We start from the raw sequence: 18,805 nt of genomic DNA on the forward strand, positions 1-18,805 counted from the left end.
GGGACGGGTGAGGGTCAGGCTTCGGGGAAGGGTTAGGGTTAGGGTTCGGGCTAGGGTTAGGGTTAGGGGACGGGGACGGCTTAGGGTCAAATTGAGGGTCCGACAACGATTTAGGGGGAGCGTGCGTGTGAGGGCGCGGGTTAGTGTTAGCGTACGGGTTAGGATTAGGGGAAGGGTGAGGGTCAGGCTTCGGGGAAGGTTTAGGGTTAGGGTTCGGGCTCGGGTTAGAGTTAGGGTACGGGACGGTTTAGGGTCCAGGTGAGGTTCCGACAACGCTTTAGGGGGAGCGTGCGTGTGAGGGCGCGGGTTAGTGTGAGCCTACGGGTTAGGATTAGGGCACGGGTGAGGGTCAGGCTTCGGGGAAGGGTTAGGGTTAGGGTTCGGGCTAGGGTTAGGGTTAGGGGACGGGGACGGTTTAGGGTCCAGGTGAGGGTCTGACAACGCTTTAGGGGGAGCGTGCGTGTGAGGGCGCGGGTTAGTGTGAGCCTACGGGTTAGGATTAGGGGACGGGTGAGGGTCATGCTTCGGGGAAGGGTTAGGGTTAGGGTTCGGGCTAGGGTTAGGGTTAGGGGACGGGGACGGTTTAGGGTCCAGGTGAGGGTCCGACAATGCTTTAGGGGGATCGTGCGTGTGAGGGCGCGGGTTAGTGTGAGCCTACGGGTTAGGATTAGGTGACGGGTGAGGGTCAGGCTTCGGGGAAGGGTTAGGGTTAGGGTTCGGGCTAGGGTTAGGGTTAGGGGACGGGGACGGTTTAGGGTCCAGGTGAGGGTCCGACAACGCTTTAGGGGGAGCGTGCGTGTGAGGGCGCGGGTTAGTGTTACCGTACGGGTTAGGATTAGGGGACGGGTGAGCGTCAGGCTTCGGGGAAGGGTTAGGGTTAGGGTTCGGGCTAGGGTTAGGGTTAGGGGACGGGGACGGTTTAGGGTACAGGTGAGGGTCCGACAACGCTTTAGGGGGAGCGTGCGTGTGAGGGCGCGGGTTAGTGTTAGCGTACGGGTTAGGATTAGGGGACGGGTGAGGGTCATGCTTCGGGGAAGGGTTAGGGTTAGGGTTCGGGCTAGGGTTAGGGTTAGGGGACGGGGACGGTTTAGGGTCCAGGTGAGGGTCCGACAACGCTTTAGGGGGATCGTGCATGTGAGGGCGCGGGTTAGTGTGAGCCTACGGGTTACGATTAGGTGACGGGTGAGGGTCAGGCTTCGGGGAAGGGTTAGGGTTAGGGTTCGGGCTAGGGTTAGGGTTCGGGGACGGGGACGGTTTAGGGTCCAGGAGAGGGTCCGACAACGCTTTAGGGGGAGCGTGTGTGTGAGGGCGCGGGTTAATGTTACCGTACGGGTTAGGATTAGGGGACGGGTGAGCGTCAGGCTTCGGGGAAGGGTTAGGGTTAGGGTTCGGGCTAGGGTTAGGGTTAGGGGACGGGGACGGTTTAGGGTCCAGGTGAGGGTCCGACAACGCTTTAGGGGGAGCGTGCGTGTGAGGGCGCGGGTTAGTGTGAGCCTACGGGTTAGGATTAGGGGACGGGTGAGTGTCAGGCTTCGGGGAAGGGTTAGGGTTAGGGTTCGGGCTAGGGTTAGGGTTAGGGGACGGGGACGGTTTAGGGTCCAGGTGAGGTGCCGAAAACGCTTTAGGGGGAGCGTGCGTGTGAGGGCGCGGGTTAGTGTTAGCGTACGTCTTAGGATTAGGGGACGGGTGAGGGTCATGCTTCGGGGAAGTGTTAGGGTTAGGGTTCGGGCTAGGGTTAGGGTTAGGGGACGGGGACGGTTTAGGGTCCAGGTGAGGGTCCGACAACGCTTTAGGGGGATCGTGCGTGTGAGGGCGCGGGTTAGTGTGAGCCTACGGGTTAGGATTAGGTTACGGGTGAGGGTCAGGCTTCGGGGAAGGGTTAGGTTTAGGGTTCGGGCTAGGGTTAGGGTTAGGGGACGGGGACGGTTTAGGGTCCAGGTGAGGGTCCGACAATGCTTTATGGGGAGCGTGCGTGTGAGGGCGCGGGTTAGTGTTACCGTACGGGTTAGGATTAGGGGACGGGTGAGCGTCAGGCTTCGGGGAAGGGTTAGGGTTAGGGTTTGGGCTAGGCTTAGGGTTAGGGGACAGGGACGGTTTAGGGTCCAGGTGAGGGTCCGACAACGCTTTAGGGGGAGTGTGCGTGTGAAGGCGTGGGTTAGTGTTAGCGTACGGGTTAGGATTAGGGGACGGGTGAGGGTCAGGCTTCGGAGAAGGGTTAGGGTTAGGGTTCGGGCTAGGGTTAGGGTTAGGGGACGGGGACGGTTTAGGGTCCAGGTGAGGGTCCGACAACGCTTTAGGGGGAGCGTGCGTGTGAGGGCGCGTGTTAGTGTGAGCCTACGTGTTAGGATTAGGGGACGGGTGAGGGTCAGGCTTCGTTGAAGGGTTAGGGTTAGGGTTCGGGCTAGGGTTAGGGTTAGGGTACGGGGACGGTTTAGGGTCCAGGTGAGAGTCCGACAACACTTTAGGGGGAGCGTGCGTGTGAGGTCGCGGGTTAATGTGAGCCTACGGATTAGGATTAGGTGACAGGTGAGGGTCAGGCTTCGGGGAATTGTTAGGGTTAGGGTTCGGGCTAGGGTTAGGTTTAGTGGATGGGGACGGTTTAGGGTCCAGGTGAGGGTCCGACAACGCTTTAAGGGGAGCATGCGTGTGAGGGCCCGGCTTAGTGTTAGCGTGAGGGTTAGGATTAGGGGACGGGTGAGGGTCAGGCTTCGGGGAAGGGTTAGGGTTAGGGTTCGGGCTAGGGTTAGGGTTAGGGGACGGGGACGGCTTAGGGTCAAATTGAGGGTCCGACAACGATTTAGGGGGAGCGTGCGTGTGAGGGCGCGGGTTAGTGTTAGCGTACGGGTTAGGATTAGGGGAAGGGTGAGGGTCAGGCTTCGGGGAAGGTTTAGGGTTAGGGTTCGGGCTCGGGTTAGAGTTAGGGTACGGGACGGTTTAGGGTCCAGGTGAGGTTCCGACAACGCTTTAGGGGGAGCGTGCGTGTGAGGGCGCGGGTTAGTGTGAGCCTACGGGTTAGGATTAGGGCACGGGTGAGGGTCAGGCTTCGGGGAAGGGTTAGGGTTAGGGTTCGGGCTAGGGTTAGGGTTAGGGGACGGGGACGGTTTAGGGTCCAGGTGAGGGTCTGACAACGCTTTAGGGGGAGCGTGCGTGTGAGGGCGCGGGTTAGTGTGAGCCTACGGGTTAGGATTAGGGGACGGGTGAGGGTCATGCTTCGGGGAAGGGTTAGGGTTAGGGTTCGGGCTAGGGTTAGGGTTAGGGGACGGGGACGGTTTAGGGTCCAGGTGAGGGTCCGACAATGCTTTAGGGGGATCGTGCGTGTGAGGGCGCGGGTTAGTGTGAGCCTACGGGTTAGGATTAGGTGACGGGTGAGGGTCAGGCTTCGGGGAAGGGTTAGGGTTAGGGTTCGGGCTAGGGTTAGGGTTAGGGGACGGGGACGGTTTAGGGTCCAGGTGAGGGTCCGACAACGCTTTAGGGGGAGCGTGCGTGTGAGGGCGCGGGTTAGTGTTACCGTACGGGTTAGGATTAGGGGACGGGTGAGCGTCAGGCTTCGGGGAAGGGTTAGGGTTAGGGTTCGGGCTAGGGTTAGGGTTAGGGGACGGGGACGGTTTAGGGTACAGGTGAGGGTCCGACAACGCTTTAGGGGGAGCGTGCGTGTGAGGGCGCGGGTTAGTGTTAGCGTACGGGTTAGGATTAGGGGACGGGTGAGGGTCATGCTTCGGGGAAGGGTTAGGGTTAGGGTTCGGGCTAGGGTTAGGGTTAGGGGACGGGGACGGTTTAGGGTCCAGGTGAGGGTCCGACAACGCTTTAGGGGGATCGTGCATGTGAGGGCGCGGGTTAGTGTGAGCCTACGGGTTACGATTAGGTGACGGGTGAGGGTCAGGCTTCGGGGAAGGGTTAGGGTTAGGGTTCGGGCTAGGGTTAGGGTTAGGGGACGGGGACGGTTTAGGGTCCAGGAGAGGGTCCGACAACGCTTTAGGGGGAGCGTGTGTGTGAGGGCGCGGGTTAATGTTACCGTACGGGTTAGGATTAGGGGACGGGTGAGCGTCAGGCTTCGGGGAAGGGTTAGGGTTAGGGTTCGGGCTAGGGTTAGGGTTAGGGGACGGGGACGGTTTAGGGTCCAGGTGAGGGTCCGACAACGCTTTAGGGGGAGCGTGCGTGTGAGGGCGCGGGTTAGTGTGAGCCTACGGGTTAGGATTAGGGGACGGGTGAGGGTCAGGCTTCGGGGAAGGGTTAGGGTTAGGGTTCGGGCTAGGGTTAGGGTTAGGGGACGGGGACGGTTTAGGGTCCAGGTGAGGGTCCGACAACGCTTTAGGGGGAGCGTGCGTGTGAGGGCGCGGGTTAGTGTTAGTGTACGGGTTAGGATTAGGGGACGGGTGAGGGTCAGGCTTCGGGGAAGGGTTAGGGTTAGGGTTCGGGCTAGGGTTAGTGTTAGGGGACGGGGACGGTTTAGGGTCCAGGTGAGGGTCCGACAACGCTTTAGGGGGAGCGTGCGTGTGAGGGCGCGGGTTAGTGTTAGTGTACGGGTTAGGATTAGGGGACGGGTGAGGGTCAGGCTTCGGGGAAGGGTTAGGGTTAGGGTTCGGGCTAGGGTTAGGGTTAGGGGACGGGGACGGCTTAGGGTCCAATTGAGGGTCCGACAACGCTTTAGCGGGAGCGTGCGTGTGAGGGCGCGGGTTAGTGTTAGCGTACGGGTTAGGATTAGGGGACGGGTGAGGGTCAGGCTTCGGGGAAGGGTTAGGGTTAGGGTTCGGGCTAGGGTTAGGGTTAGGGTACGGGGACGGTTTAGTGTCCAGGTGAGGTTCCGACAATGCTTTAGGGGGAGCGTGCGTGTGAGGGCGCGGGTTAGTGTGAGCGTACGGGTTAGGATTAGGGGACGGGTGAGGGTCAGGCTTCGGGGAAGGGTTAGGGTTAGGGTTCGGGCTAGGGTTAGGGTTAGGGGACGGGGACGGTTTAGGGTCCAGGTGAGGGTCCGACAACGCTTTAGGGGGAGCGTGCGTGTGAGGGCACGGTTTAGTGTGAGCCTACGGGTTAGGATTAGGGGACGGGTGAGGGTCAGGCTTCGGGGAAGTGTTAGGGATAGGGTTCGGGCTAGGGTTAGGTTTAGGGGACGGGGACGGTTTTGGGTCCAGGTGAGGGTCTGACAACGCTTTAGGGGGAGCGTGCGTGTGAGGGCGCGAGTTAGTGTGAGGGTACGGGTTAGGATTAGGTGACGGGTGAGGGTCAGGCTTCGGGGAAGGGTTAGGGTTAGGGTTCGGGCTAGGGTTAGGGTTAGGGGACGGGGACGGTTTAGGGTCCAGGTGAGGGTCCAACAACGCTTTAGGGGGAGCGTGCGTGTGAGGGCCCGGGTTAGTGTTACCGTACGGGTTAGGATTAGAGAACGGGTGAGCGTCAGGCTTCGGGGAAGTGTTAGGGTTAGGGTTCGCGCTAGGGTTAGGGTTAGGGGACGGGGACGTTTTAGGGTCCAGGTGAGGGTCCGACAACGCTTTAGGGGGAGCGTGCGTGTGAGGGCGTGGGTTAGTGTTAGCGTACGGGTTAGGATTAGGGGACGGGTGAGGGTCAGGCTTCGGGGAAGGGTTAGGGTTAGGGTTCGGGCTAGGGTTAGGGTTAGGGGACGGGGACGGTTTAGGGTCCAGGTGAGGGTCCGACAACGCTTTAGGGGGAGCGTGCGTGTGACGGCGCGGGTTAGTGTGAGCCTACGGGTTAGGATTAGGGGACGGGTGAGGGTCAGGCTTCGGGGAAGGGTTAGGGTTAGGGTTCGGGCTAGGGTTAGGGTTAGAGTACGGGGACGGTTTGGGGTCCAGGTGAGGGTCCGACAACGCTTTAGGGGGAGCGTGCGTGTGAGGGCGCGGGTTAGTGTGAGCCTACGGGTTAGGATTAGGTGACGGGTGAGGGTCAGGCTTCGGGGAAGGGTTAGGGTTAGGGTTCGGGCTAGGGTTAGGGTTAGGGGACGGGGACGGTTTAGGGTCCAGGTGAGGGTCCGACAACGCTTTAGGGGGAGCGTGCGTGTGAGGGCGCGGGTTAGTGTGAGCCTACGGGTTAGGATTAGGGGATGGGTGAGGGTCAGGCTTCGGGGAAGGGTTAGGGTTAGGGTTCGGGCTAGGGTTAGGGTTAGGGGACGGGGACGGCTTAGGCTCCAATTGAGGGTCCGACAACGCTTTAGCGGGAGCGTGCGTGTGAGGGCGCGGGTTAGTGTTAGCGTACGTCTTAGGATTAGGGGACGGGTGAGGGTCATGCTTCGGGGAAGGGTTAGGGTTAGGGTTCGGGCTAGGGTTAGGGTTAGGGGACGGGGACGGTTTAGGGTCCAGGTGAGGGTCCGACAACGCTTTAGGGGGAGCGTGCGTGTGAGGGGGCGGGTTAGTGTGAGCCTACGGGTTAGGATTAGGTGACGGGTGAGGGTCAGGCTTCGGGCAAGGGTTAGGGTTAGGGTTCGGGCTAGGGTTAGGGTTAGGGGACAGGGACAGTTTAGGGTCCAGGTGAGGGTCCGACAACGCTTTAGGGGAAGCGTGCGTGTGAAAGCGTGGGTTAGTGTTAGCGTACGGGTTAGGATTAGGGGACGGGTGAGGGTCAGGCTTCGGGGAAGGGTTAGGGTTAGGGTTCGGGCTAGGGTTAGGGTTAGGGGACGGGGACGGCTTAGGGTCATATTGAGGGTCCGACAACGATTTAGGGGGAGGGTGCGTGTGAGGGCGCGGGTTAGTGTTAGCGTACGGGTTAGGATTAGGGGACGGGTGAGAGTCAGGCTTCGTTGAAGGGTTAGGGTTAGGGTTCGGGCTCGGGTTAGAGTTAGGGTACGGGGACGGTTTAGGGTCCAGGTGAGGTTCCGACAACGCTTTAGGGGGAGCGTGCGTGTGAGGGCGCGGGTTAGTGTGAGCCTACGGGTTAGGATTAGGGGACGGGTGAGGGTCAGGCTTCGGGGAAGGGTTAGGGTTAGGGTTCGGGCTAGGGTTAGGGTTAGGGGACGGGGACGGTTTAGGGTCCAGGTGAGGGTCCGACAACGCTTTAGGGGGAGCGTTCGTGTGAGGGCGCGGGTTAGTGTTACCGTACGGGTTAGGATTAGGGGACGGGTGAGCGTCAGGCTTCGGGGAAGGGTTAGGGTTAGGGTTCGGGCTAGGGTTAGGGTTAGGGGACGGGGACGGTTTAGGGTCCAGGTGAGGGTCCGACAACGCTTTAGGGGGAGCGTGCGTGTGAGGGCGCGGGTTAGTGTTAGTGTACGGGTTAGGATTAGGGGACGGGTGAGGGTCATGCTTCGGGGAAGGGTTAGGGTTAGGGTTCGGGCTAGGGTTAGGGTTAGGGGACGGGTACGGTTTAGGGTCCAGTTGAGGGTCCGACAACGCTTTAGGGGGATCGTGCATGTGAGGGCGCGGGTTAGTGTGAGCCTACGGGTTAGGATTAGGTGACGGGTGAGGGTCAGGCTTCAGGGAAGGGTTAGGGTTAGGGTTCGGGCTAGGGTTAGGGTTAGGGGACGGGGACGGTTTAGGGTCCAGGTGAGGGTCCGACAACGCTTTAGGGGGAGCGTGCGTGTGAGGGCGCGGGTTAATGTTACCGTACGGGTTAGGATTAGGGGACGGGTGAGCGTCAGGCTTCGGGGAAGGGTTAGGGTTAGGGTTCGGGCTAGGGTTAGGGTTAGGGGACGGGGACGGTTTAGGGTCCAGGTGAGGGTCCGACAACGCTTTAGGGGGAGCGTGCGTGTGAGGGCGCGGGTTAGTGTGAGCCTACGGGTTAGGATTAGGGGACGGGTGAGGGTCAGGCTTCGGGGAAGGGTTAGGGTTAGGGTTCGGGCTAGGGTTAGGGTTAGGGGACGGGGACGGTTTAGGGTCCAGGTGAGGGTCCGACTACGCTTTAGGGGGAGCGTGCGTGTGAGGGCGCGGGTTAGTGTGAGCCTACGGGTTAGGATTAGGGGACGGGTAAGGGTCAGGCTTCGGGCAAGGGTTAGGGTTAGGGTTCGGGCTAGGGTTAGGGTTAGGGGACGGGGACGGTTTAGGGTCCAGGTGAGGGTCCGACAACGCTTTAGGGGGAGCGTGCGTGTGAGGGCGCGGCTTAGTGTGAGCCTACGGGTTAGGATTAGGGGACGGGTGAGGGTCAGGCTTCGGGGAAGGGTTAGGGTTAGGGTTCAGGTTAGGGTTAGGGTTAGGGGACGGGGACGGTTTAGGGTCCAGGTGAGGGTCCGACAACGCTTTAGGGGGAGCGTGCGTGTGAGGGCGCGGGTTAGTGTGAGCCTACAGGTTAGGATAGGGGACAGTTGAGGGTCAGGCTTCGGGGAAGGGTTAGGGTTAGGGTTCGGGTTAGGGTTAGGGTTAGGGGACGGGGACGGTTTAGGGTCCAGGTGAGGGTCCGACAACGCTTTCGGGGGAGCGTGCGTGTGAGGGCGCGGGTTAGTGTGAGCCTACAGGTTAGGATTAGGGGACAGTTGAGGGTCAGGCTTCGGGGAAGGGTTAGGGTTAGGGTTCGGGTTAGGGTTAGGGTTAGGGGACGGGGACGGTTTAGGGTCCAGGTGAGGGTCCGACAACGCTTTAGGGGGAGCGTGCGTGTGAGAGCGTGGCTTAGTGTGAGCCTACGGGTTAGGATTAGGGGACGGGTGAGGGTCAGGCTTCGGGGAAGGGTTAGGGTTAGGGTTCGGGCTAGGGTTATGGTTAGGGGACGGGGACGGTTTAGGGTCCAGGTGAGGGTCCGACAACGCTTTAGGGGGAGCGTGCGTGTGAGGGCGCGGGTTAGTGTGAGCCTACGGGTTAGGATTAGGGGACGGGTGAGGGTCAGGCTTCGGGAAAGGGTTAGGGTTAGGGTTCGGGCTAGGGTTAGGGTTAGGGGACAGGGACGGTTTAGGGTCCAGGTGAGGGTCCGACAACACTTTAGGGGGAGCGTGCGTGTGAGGGCGCGGGTTAGTGTTAGCCTACGGGTTAGGAATAGGGGACGGGTGAGGGTCAGGCTTCGGGGAAGGGTTAGGGTTAGGGTTCGGGCTAGGGTTAGGGTTAGGGGACGGGGACGGTTTAGGGTCCAGGTGAGGGTCCGACAACGCTTTAGGGGGAGCGTGCGTGTGAGGCCGTGGCTTAGTGTTAGCGTACGGGTTAGGATTAGGGGACGGGTGAGGGTCAGGCTTCGCGGAAGGGTTAGGTTTAGGGTTCGGGCTAGGGTTAGGGTTAGGGGACGGGGACGGTTTAGGGTCCAGGTGAGGGTCCGACAACGCTTTAGGGGGAGCGTGCGTGTGAGGGCGTGGGTTAGTGTGAGCCTACGGGTTAGGATTAGGGGACGGGTGAGGGTCAGGCTTCGGGGAAGGGTTAGGGTTAGGGTCGGGTTAGGGTTAGGGTTAGGGGATGGGGACGGTTTAGGGTCCAGGTGAGGGTCCGAGAACGCTTTAGGGGGAGCGTGCGTGTGAGAGCGTGGCTTAGTGTGAGCCTACGGGTTAGGATTAGGGGACGGGTGAGGGTCAGGCTTCGGGGAAGGGTTAGGGTTAGGGTTCGGGCTAGGGTTAGGGTTAGGGGACGGGGACGGTTTAGGGTCCAGGTGAGGGTCCGACAACGCTTTAGGGGGAGCGTGCGTGTGAAGGCGCGGGTTAGTGTGAGCCTACGGGTTAGGATTAGGGGACGGGTGAGTGTCAGGCTTCGGGGAAGGGTTAGGGTTAGGGTTCGGGCTAGGGTTAGGGTTAGGGGACGGGGACGGTTTAGGGTCCAGGTGAGGGTCCGAAACACTTTAGGGGGAGCGTGTGTGTGAGGGCGCGGGTTAGTGTTAGCCTACGGGTTAGGAATAGGGGACGGGTGAGGGTCAGGCTTCGGGGAAGGGTTAGGGTTAGGGTTCGGGCTAGGGTTAGGGTTAGGGGACGGGGACGGTTTAGGGTCCAGGTGAGGGTCCGACAACGCTTTAGGGGGAGCGTGCGTGTGAGGGCGTGGCTTAGTGTGAGCCTACAGGTTAGGATTAGGGGACGGGTGAGAGTCAGGCTTCGGGGAAGGGTTAGGGTTAGGGTTCAGGCTAGGGTTAGGGTTAGGGGACGGGGACGGTTTAGTGTCCAGGTGAGGGTCCGACAACGCTTTAGGGGGAGCGTGCGTGTGAGGGCGCGGGTTAGTGTGAGCCTACAGGTTAGGATTAGGGGACAGTTGAGAGTCAGGCTTCGGGGAAGGGTTAGGGTTAGGGTTCGGGTTAGGGTTAGGATTAGGGGACGGGGACGGTTTAGGGTCCAGGTGAGGGTCCGACAACGCTTTAGGGGGAGCGTGCCTGTGAGGGCGCGGGTTAGTGTGAGCATACGGGTTAGGATTAGGGAATGGGTGAGGGTCAGTCTTCGGGGAAGGGTTAGGGTTAGGGTTCGGGCTAGGGTTATGGTTAGGGGACGGGGACGGTTTAGGGTCCAGGTGAGGGTCCGACAACGCTTTAGGGGGAGCGTGCCTGTGAGGGCGCGGGTTAGTGTGAGCGTACGGGTTAGGATTAGGGGACGGGTGAGGGTCAGGCTTCGGGGAAGGGTTAGGGTTAGGGTTCGGGCTAGGGTTATGGTTAGGGGACGGGGACGGTTTAGGGTCCAGGTGAGGGTCCGACAACGCTTTAGGGGGAGCGTAAGTGTGAGGGCGCGGGTTAGTGTAAGCGTACGGGTTAGGACTAGGGGATGGGTGAGGTTCAGGCTTCGGAGAAGGGTTAGGGTTAGGGTTCAGGCTAGGGTTAGGGTTAGGGGAGGGGGACTGTTTTGGGTCCAGGTGAGGGTACGACAACGCTTTAGGGGGAGCGTACGTGTGAGGGCGCGGGTTAGTGTTAGCGTTCGGGTTAGGATTAGGGGACGGGTGAGGGTCAGGCTTCGGGGAAGGGTTAGGGTTAGGGTTCGGGTTAGGGTTAGGGTTAGTGGACGGGGCCGGTTTAGGGTCCAGGTGAGGGTACGACAACGGTTTAGGAGGAGGGTACGTGTGAGGGCGAGGGTTAGTGTTAGCGTACGGGTTAGGATTAGGGGACGGGTGAGGGTCGGGCTTCGGGGAAGGGTTAGGGTTAGGGTTCCGGCTAGGGTTAGGGTTAGGGGACGGGGACGGTTTAGGGTCCAGGTGAGGGTACGACAACGCTTTATGGGAGCGTACGTGTGTGGGCGCGGGTTAGTGTTAGCGTACGTGTTAGGATTAGGGGACGGGTGAGGGTCAGGCTTCGGGGAAGGTTTAGGGTTAGGTTTCGGGCTAGGGTTAGGGTTAGGGGATGGGGACGGTTTAGGGTCCAGGTGAGGGTACGACAATGCTTTAGGGGGAGCGTACGTGTGAGGGCGCGGGTTAGTGTTAGCGTACGGATTAGGATTAGGGGACGGGTGACTGTCAGGCTTCGGGGAAGGGTTAGGGTTAGGGTTCGGGCTAGGGTTAGGGTTAGGGGACGGGGACGGGTCAGGGTCCAGGTGAGGGTACGACAACGCTTTAGGTTGAGCGTGCATGTGAGGGCGCGGGTCAGTGTTAGCGTCCGGGTTAGGATTAGGGGACAGGTGAATGTCAGGCTTTAGGGAAGCGTTAGGGTTAGGGTTCGGGCTAGGGACAGGGTTAGGGGACGGCGACGGTTTAGGGTCCAGGTGAGGGTACGACAACGCTTTAGGGTTAGCGTACGTGTGAGGGCGCGGGTTAGTGTTAGCGTACGGGTTAGGATTAGGGGACGGGTGAGCGTCAGGCTTCGGGGAAGGGTTAGGGTTAGGGTTCGGACTAGGGTTAGGGTTAGGGGACGGGGACGGTTTAGGGTCCAGGTGAGGGTACGACAACGCTTTAGAGGGAGCCTGCGTGTGAGGGCGCAGGTTAGTGTTAGCGTACGTGTTAGGATTAGGGGACGGGTGAGGGTCAGGTTTTGCGGAAGGGTTAGTGTTAGGGTTCGGGCTAGGGTTAGGTTTAGGGGACAGGGACGGTTTAGGGTCCAGGTGAGTGTACGACAATGCTTTAGGGGGAGCGTACGTGTGGGGGCACGGGTTAGTGTTAGCGTACGGGTAAGTATTAGGGGACGGATGAGGGTCAGGCTTCGGGGAAGGGTTAGGGTTAGGGTTCGGGCTAGGGTTAGAGTTAGGGGACGGGGACGGTTTAGGGTCCAGGTGAGGGTACGACAACGCTTTAGGGGGAGCGTACGTGTGAGGGCGCGGGTTAGTGTTAGCGTACGGTTTAGGATTATGGGACGGGTGAGGGTCAGGCTTTGGGGAAGGGTTAGGTTTAGGGTTCGGGCTAGGGTTAGGGTTAGGGTACGGGGACGGTTTAGGGTCCAGGTGAGGTTCCGACAACGCTTTAGGGGGAGCGTGCGTGTGAGGGCGCGGGTTAGTGTGAGACTACGGGTTAGGATTAGGTGACGGGTGAGGGTCAGGCTTCAGGGAAGGGTTAGGGTTAGGGTTCGGGCTAGGGTTAGGGTTAGGGGACGGGGACGGTTTAGGGTCCAGGTGAGGGTCCGACAACGCTTTAGGGGGAGCGTGCGTGTGAGGGCGCGGGTTAATGTTACCGTACGGGTTAGGATTAGGGGACGGGTGAGCGTCAGGCTTCGGGGAAGGGTTAGGGTTAGGGTTCGGGCTAGGGTTAGGGTTAGGGGACGGGGACGGTTTAGGGTCCAGGTGAGGGTCCGACAACGCTTTAGGGGGAGCGTGCGTGTGAGGGCGCGGGTTAGTGTGAGCCTACGGGTTAGGATTAGGGGACGGGTGAGGGTCAGGCTTCGGGGAAGGGTTAGGGTTAGGGTTCGGGCTAGGGTTAGGGTTAGGGGACGGGGACGGTTTAGGGTCCAGGTGAGGGTCCGACTACGCTTTAGGGGGAGCGTGCGTGTGAGGGCGCGGGTTAGTGTGAGCCTACGGGTTAGGATTAGGGGACGGGTAAGGGTCAGGCTTCGGGCAAGGGTTAGGGTTAGGGTTCGGGCTAGGGTTAGGGTTAGGGGACGGGGACGGTTTAGGGTCCAGGTGAGGGTCCGACAACGCTTTAGGGGGAGCGTGCGTGTGAGGGCGCGGCTTAGTGTGAGCCTACGGGTTAGGATTAGGGGACGGGTGAGGGTCAGGCTTCGGGGAAGGGTTAGGGTTAGGGTTCAGGTTAGGGTTAGGGTTAGGGGACGGGGACGGTTTAGGGTCCAGGTGAGGGTCCGACAACGCTTTAGGGGGAGCGTGCGTGTGAGGGCGCGGGTTAGTGTGAGCCTACAGGTTAGGATAGGGGACAGTTGAGGGTCAGGCTTCGGGGAAGGGTTAGGGTTAGGGTTCGGGTTAGGGTTAGGGTTAGGGGACGGGGACGGTTTAGGGTCCAGGTGAGGGTCCGACAACGCTTTCGGGGGAGCGTGCGTGTGAGGGCGCGGGTTAGTGTGAGCCTACAGGTTAGGATTAGGGGACAGTTGAGGGTCAGGCTTCGGGGAAGGGTTAGGGTTAGGGTTCGGGTTAGGGTTAGGGTTAGGGGACGGGGACGGTTTAGGGTCCAGGTGAGGGTCCGACAACGCTTTAGGGGGAGCGTGCGTGTGAGAGCGTGGCTTAGTGTGAGCCTACGGGTTAGGATTAGGGGACGGGTGAGGGTCAGGCTTCGGGGAAGGGTTAGGGTTAGGGTTCGGGCTAGGGTTATGGTTAGGGGACGGGGACGGTTTAGGGTCCAGGTGAGGGTCCGACAACGCTTTAGGGGGAGCGTGCGTGTGAGGGCGCGGGTTAGTGTGAGCCTACGGGTTAGGATTAGGGGACGGGTGAGGGTCAGGCTTCGGGAAAGGGTTAGGGTTAGGGTTCGGGCTAGGGTTAGGGTTAGGGGACAGGGACGGTTTAGGGTCCAGGTGAGGGTCCGACAACACTTTAGGGGGAGCGTGCGTGTGAGGGCGCGGGTTAGTGTTAGCCTACGGGTTAGGAATAGGGGACGGGTGAGGGTCAGGCTTCGGGGAAGGGTTAGGGTTAGGGTTCGGGCTAGGGTTAGGGTTAGGGGACGGGGACGGTTTAGGGTCCAGGTGAGGGTCCGACAACGCTTTAGGGGGAGCGTGCGTGTGAGGCCGTGGCTTAGTGTTAGCGTACGGGTTAGGATTAGGGGACGGGTGAGGGTCAGGCTTCGCGGAAGGGTTAGGTTTAGGGTTCGGGCTAGGGTTAGGGTTAGGGGACGGGGACGGTTTAGGGTCCAGGTGAGGGTCCGACAACGCTTTAGGGGGAGCGTGCGTGTGAGGGCGTGGGTTAGTGTGAGCCTACGGGTTAGGATTAGGGGACGGGTGAGGGTCAGGCTTCGGGGAAGGGTTAGGGTTAGGGTCGGGTTAGGGTTAGGGTTAGGGGATGGGGACGGTTTAGGGTCCAGGTGAGGGTCCGAGAACGCTTTAGGGGGAGCGTGCGTGTGAGAGCGTGGCTTAGTGTGAGCCTACGGGTTAGGATTAGGGGACGGGTGAGGGTCAGGCTTCGGGGAAGGGTTAGGGTTAGGGTTCGGGCTAGGGTTAGGGTTAGGGGACGGGGACGGTTTAGGGTCCAGGTGAGGGTCCGACAACGCTTTAGGGGGAGCGTGCGTGTGAAGGCGCGGGTTAGTGTGAGCCTACGGGTTAGGATTAGGGGACGGGTGAGTGTCAGGCTTCGGGGAAGGGTTAGGGTTAGGGTTCGGGCTAGGGTTAGGGTTAGGGGACGGGGACGGTTTAGGGTCCAGGTGAGGGTCCGAAACACTTTAGGGGAGCGTGTGTGTGAGGGCGCGGGTTAGTGTTAGCCTACGGGTTAGGAATAGGGGACGGGTGAGGGTCAGGCTTCGGGGAAGGGTTAGGGTTAGGGTTCGGGCTAGGGTTAGGGTTAGGGGACGGGGACGGTTTAGGGTCCAGGTGAGGGTCCGACAACGCTTTAGGGGGAGCGTGCGTGTGAGGGCGTGGCTTAGTGTTAGCGTACGGGTTAGGATTAGGGGACGGGTGAGGGTCAGGCTTCGGGGAAGGGTTAGGGTTAGGGTTCGGGCTAGGGTTAGGGTTAGGGGACGGGGACGGTTTAGGGTCCAGGTGAGGGTCCGACAACGCTTTAGGGGGAGCGTGCGTGTGAGGGCGCGGGTTAGTGTGAGCCTACGTGTTAGGATTAGGGGACGGGTGAGGGTCAGGCTTCGGGGAAGGGTTAGGGTTAGGGTTCGGGCTAGGGTTAGGGTTAGGGGACGGGGACGGTTTAGGGTCCAGGTGAGGGTCCGACAACGCTTTAGGGGGAGCGTGCGTGTGAGGGCGTGGCTTAGTGTGAGCCTACAGGTTAGGATTAGGGGACGGGTGAGAGTCAGGCTTCGGGGAAGGGTTAGGGTTAGGGTTCAGGCTAGGGTTAGGGTTAGGGGACGGGGACGGTTTAGTGTCCAGGTGAGGGTCCGACAACGCTTTAGGGGGAGCGTGCGTGTGAGGGCGCGGGTTAGTGTGAGCCTACAGGTTAGGATTAGGGGACAGTTGAGAGTCAGGCTTCGGGGAAGGGTTAGGGTTAGGGTTCGGGTTAGGGTTAGGATTAGGGGACGGGGACGGTTTAGGGTCCAGGTGAGGGTCCGACAACGCTTTAGGGGGAGCGTGCCTGTGAGGGCGCGGGTTAGTGTGAGCATACGGGTTAGGATTAGGGAATGGGTGAGGGTCAGTCTTCGGGGAAGGGTTAGGGTTAGGGTTCGGGCTAGGGTTATGGTTAGGGGACGGGGACGGTTTAGGGTCCAGGTGAGGGTCCGACAACGCTTTAGGGGGAGCGTGCCTGTGAGGGCGCGGGTTAGTGTGAGCGTACGGGTTAGGATTAGGGGACGGGTGAGGGTCAGGCTTCGGGAAAGGGTTAGGGTTAGGGTTCGGGCTAGGGTTAGGGTTAGGGGACAGGGACGGTTTAGGGTCCAGGTGAGGGTCCGACAACACTTTAGGGGGAGCGTGCGTGTGAGGGCGCGGGTTAGTGTTAGCCTACGGGTTAGGAATAGGGGACGGGTGAGGGTCAGGCTTCGGGGAAGGGTTAGGGTTAGGGTTCGGGCTAGGGTTAGGGTTAGGGGACGGGGACGGTTTAGGGTCCAGGTGAGGGTCCGACAACGCTTTAGGGGGAGCGTGCGTGTGAGGCCGTGGCTTAGTGTTAGCGTACGGGTTAGGATTAGGGGACGGGTGAGGGTCAGGCTTCGCGGAAGGGTTAGGTTTAGGGTTCGGGCTAGGGTTAGGGTTAGGGGACGGGGACGGTTTAGGGTCCAGGTGAGGGTCCGACAACGCTTTAGGGGGAGCGTGCGTGTGAGGGCGTGGGTTAGTGTGAGCCTACGGGTTAGGATTAGGGGACGGGTGAGGGTCAGGCTTCGGGGAAGGGTTAGGGTTAGGGTCGGGTTAGGGTTAGGGTTAGGGGATGGGGACGGTTTAGGGTCCAGGTGAGGGTCCGAGAACGCTTTAGGGGGAGCGTGCGTGTGAGAGCGTGGCTTAGTGTGAGCCTACGGGTTAGGATTAGGGGACGGGTGAGGGTCAGGCTTCGGGGAAGGGTTAGGGTTAGGGTTCGGGCTAGGGTTAGGGTTAGGGGACGGGGACGGTTTAGGGTCCAGGTGAGGGTCCGACAACGCTTTAGGGGGAGCGTGCGTGTGAAGGCGCGGGTTAGTGTGAGCCTACGGGTTAGGATTAGGGGACGGGTGAGTGTCAGGCTTCGGGGAAGGGTTAGGGTTAGGGTTCGGGCTAGGGTTAGGGTTAGGGGACGGGGACGGTTTAGGGTCCAGGTGAGGGTCCGAAACACTTTAGGGGAGCGTGTGTGTGAGGGCGCGGGTTAGTGTTAGCCTACGGGTTAGGAATAGGGGACGGGTGAGGGTCAGGCTTCGGGGAAGGGTTAGGGTTAGGGTTCGGGCTAGGGTTAGGGTTAGGGGACGGGGACGGTTTAGGGTCCAGGTGAGGGTCCGACAACGCTTTAGGGGGAGCGTGCGTGTGAGGGCGTGGCTTAGTGTTAGCGTACGGGTTAGGATTAGGGGACGGGTGAGGGTCAGGCTTCGGGGAAGGGTTAGGGTTAGGGTTCGGGCTAGGGTTAGGGTTAGGGGACGGGGACGGTTTAGGGTCCAGGTGAGGGTCCGACAACGCTTTAGGGGGAGCGTGCGTGTGAGGGCGCGGGTTAGTGTGAGCCTACGTGTTAGGATTAGGGGACGGGTGAGGGTCAGGCTTCGGGGAAGGGTTAGGGTTAGGGTTCGGGCTAGGGTTAGGGTTAGGGGACGGGGACGGTTTAGGGTCCAGGTGAGGGTCCGACAACGCTTTAGGGGGAGCGTGCGTGTGAGGGCGTGGCTTAGTGTGAGCCTACAGGTTAGGATTAGGGGACGGGTGAGAGTCAGGCTTCGGGGAAGGGTTAGGGTTAGGGTTCAGGCTAGGGTTAGGGTTAGGGGACGGGGACGGTTTAGTGTCCAGGTGAGGGTCCGACAACGCTTTAGGGGGAGCGTGCGTGTGAGGGCGCGGGTTAGTGTGAGCCTACAGGTTAGGATTAGGGGACAGTTGAGAGTCAGGCTTCGGGGAAGGGTTAGGGTTAGGGTTCGGGTTAGGGTTAGGATTAGGGGACGGGGACGGTTTAGGGTCCAGGTGAGGGTCCGACAACGCTTTAGGGGGAGCGTGCCTGTGAGGGCGCGGGTTAGTGTGAGCATACGGGTTAGGATTAGGGAATGGGTGAGGGTCAGTCTTCGGGGAAGGGTTAGGGTTAGGGTTCGGGCTAGGGTTATGGTTAGGGGACGGGGACGGTTTAGGGTCCAGGTGAGGGTCCGACAACGCTTTAGGGGGAGCGTGCCTGTGAGGGCGCGGGTTAGTGTGAGCGTACGGGTTAGGATTAGGGGACGGGTGAGGGTCAGGCTTCGGGGAAGGGTTAGGGTTAGGGTTCGGGCTAGGGTTATGGTTAGGGGACGGGGACGGTTTAGGGTCCAGGTGAGGGTCCGACAACGCTTTAGGGGGAGCGTGCGTGTGAGGGCGCGGGTTAGTGTGAGCCTACGGGTTAGGATTAGGGGACGGGTGAGGGTCAGGCTTCGGGAAAGGGTTAGGGTTAGGGTTCGGGCTAGGGTTAGGGTTAGGGGACGGGGACAGTTTAGGGTCCAGGTGAGGGTCCGACAACACTTTAGGGGGAGCGTGCGTGTGAGGGCGCGGGTTAGTGTTAGCCTACGGGTTAGGAATAGGGGACGGGTGAGGGTCAGGCTTCGGGGAAGGGTTAGGGTTAGGGTTCGGGCTAGGGTTAGGGTTAGGGGACGGGGACGGTTTAGGGTCCAGGTGAGGGTTCGACAACGCTTTAGGGGGAGCGTGCGTGTGAGGCCGTGGCTTAGTGTTAGCGTACGGGTTAGGATTAGGGGACGGGTGAGGGTCAGGCTTCGCGGAAGGGTTAGGTATAGGGTTCGGGCTAGGGTTAGGGTTAGGGGACGGGGACGGTTTAGGGTCCAGGTGAGGGTCCGACTACGCTTTAGGGGGAGCGTGCGTGTGAGGGCGCGGGTTAGTGTTAGCGTACGTCTTAGGATTAGGGGACGGGTGAGGGTCATGCTTCGGGGAAGGGTTAGGGTTAGGGTTCGGGCTAGGGTTAGGGTTAGGGGACGGGGACGGTTTAGGGTCCAGGTGAGGGTCCGACAACGCTTTAGGGGGAGCGTGCGTGTGAGGGGGCGGGTTAGTGTGAGCCTACGGGTTAGGATTAGGTGACGGGTGAGGGTCAGGCTTCGGGCAAGGGTTAGGGTTAGGGTTCGGGCTAGGGTTAGGGTTAGGGGACAGGGACAGTTTAGGGTCCAGGTGAGGGTCCGACAACGCTTTAGGGGAAGCGTGCGTGTGAAAGCGTGGGTTAGTGTTAGCGTACGGGTTAGGATTAGGGGACGGGTGAGGGTCAGGCTTCGGGGAAGGGTTAGGGTTAGGGTTCGGGCTAGGGTTAGGGTTAGGGGACGGGGACGGCTTAGGGTCATATTGAGGGTCCGACAACGATTTAGGGGGAGGGTGCGTGTGAGGGCGCGGGTTAGTGTTAGCGTACGGGTTAGGATTAGGG

Source organism: Lagenorhynchus albirostris, chromosome 18, assembly GCF_949774975.1.
Source record: "Lagenorhynchus albirostris chromosome 18, mLagAlb1.1, whole genome shotgun sequence".
In the NCBI taxonomy this organism is placed as follows: Eukaryota; Metazoa; Chordata; class Mammalia; order Artiodactyla; family Delphinidae; genus Lagenorhynchus; species Lagenorhynchus albirostris.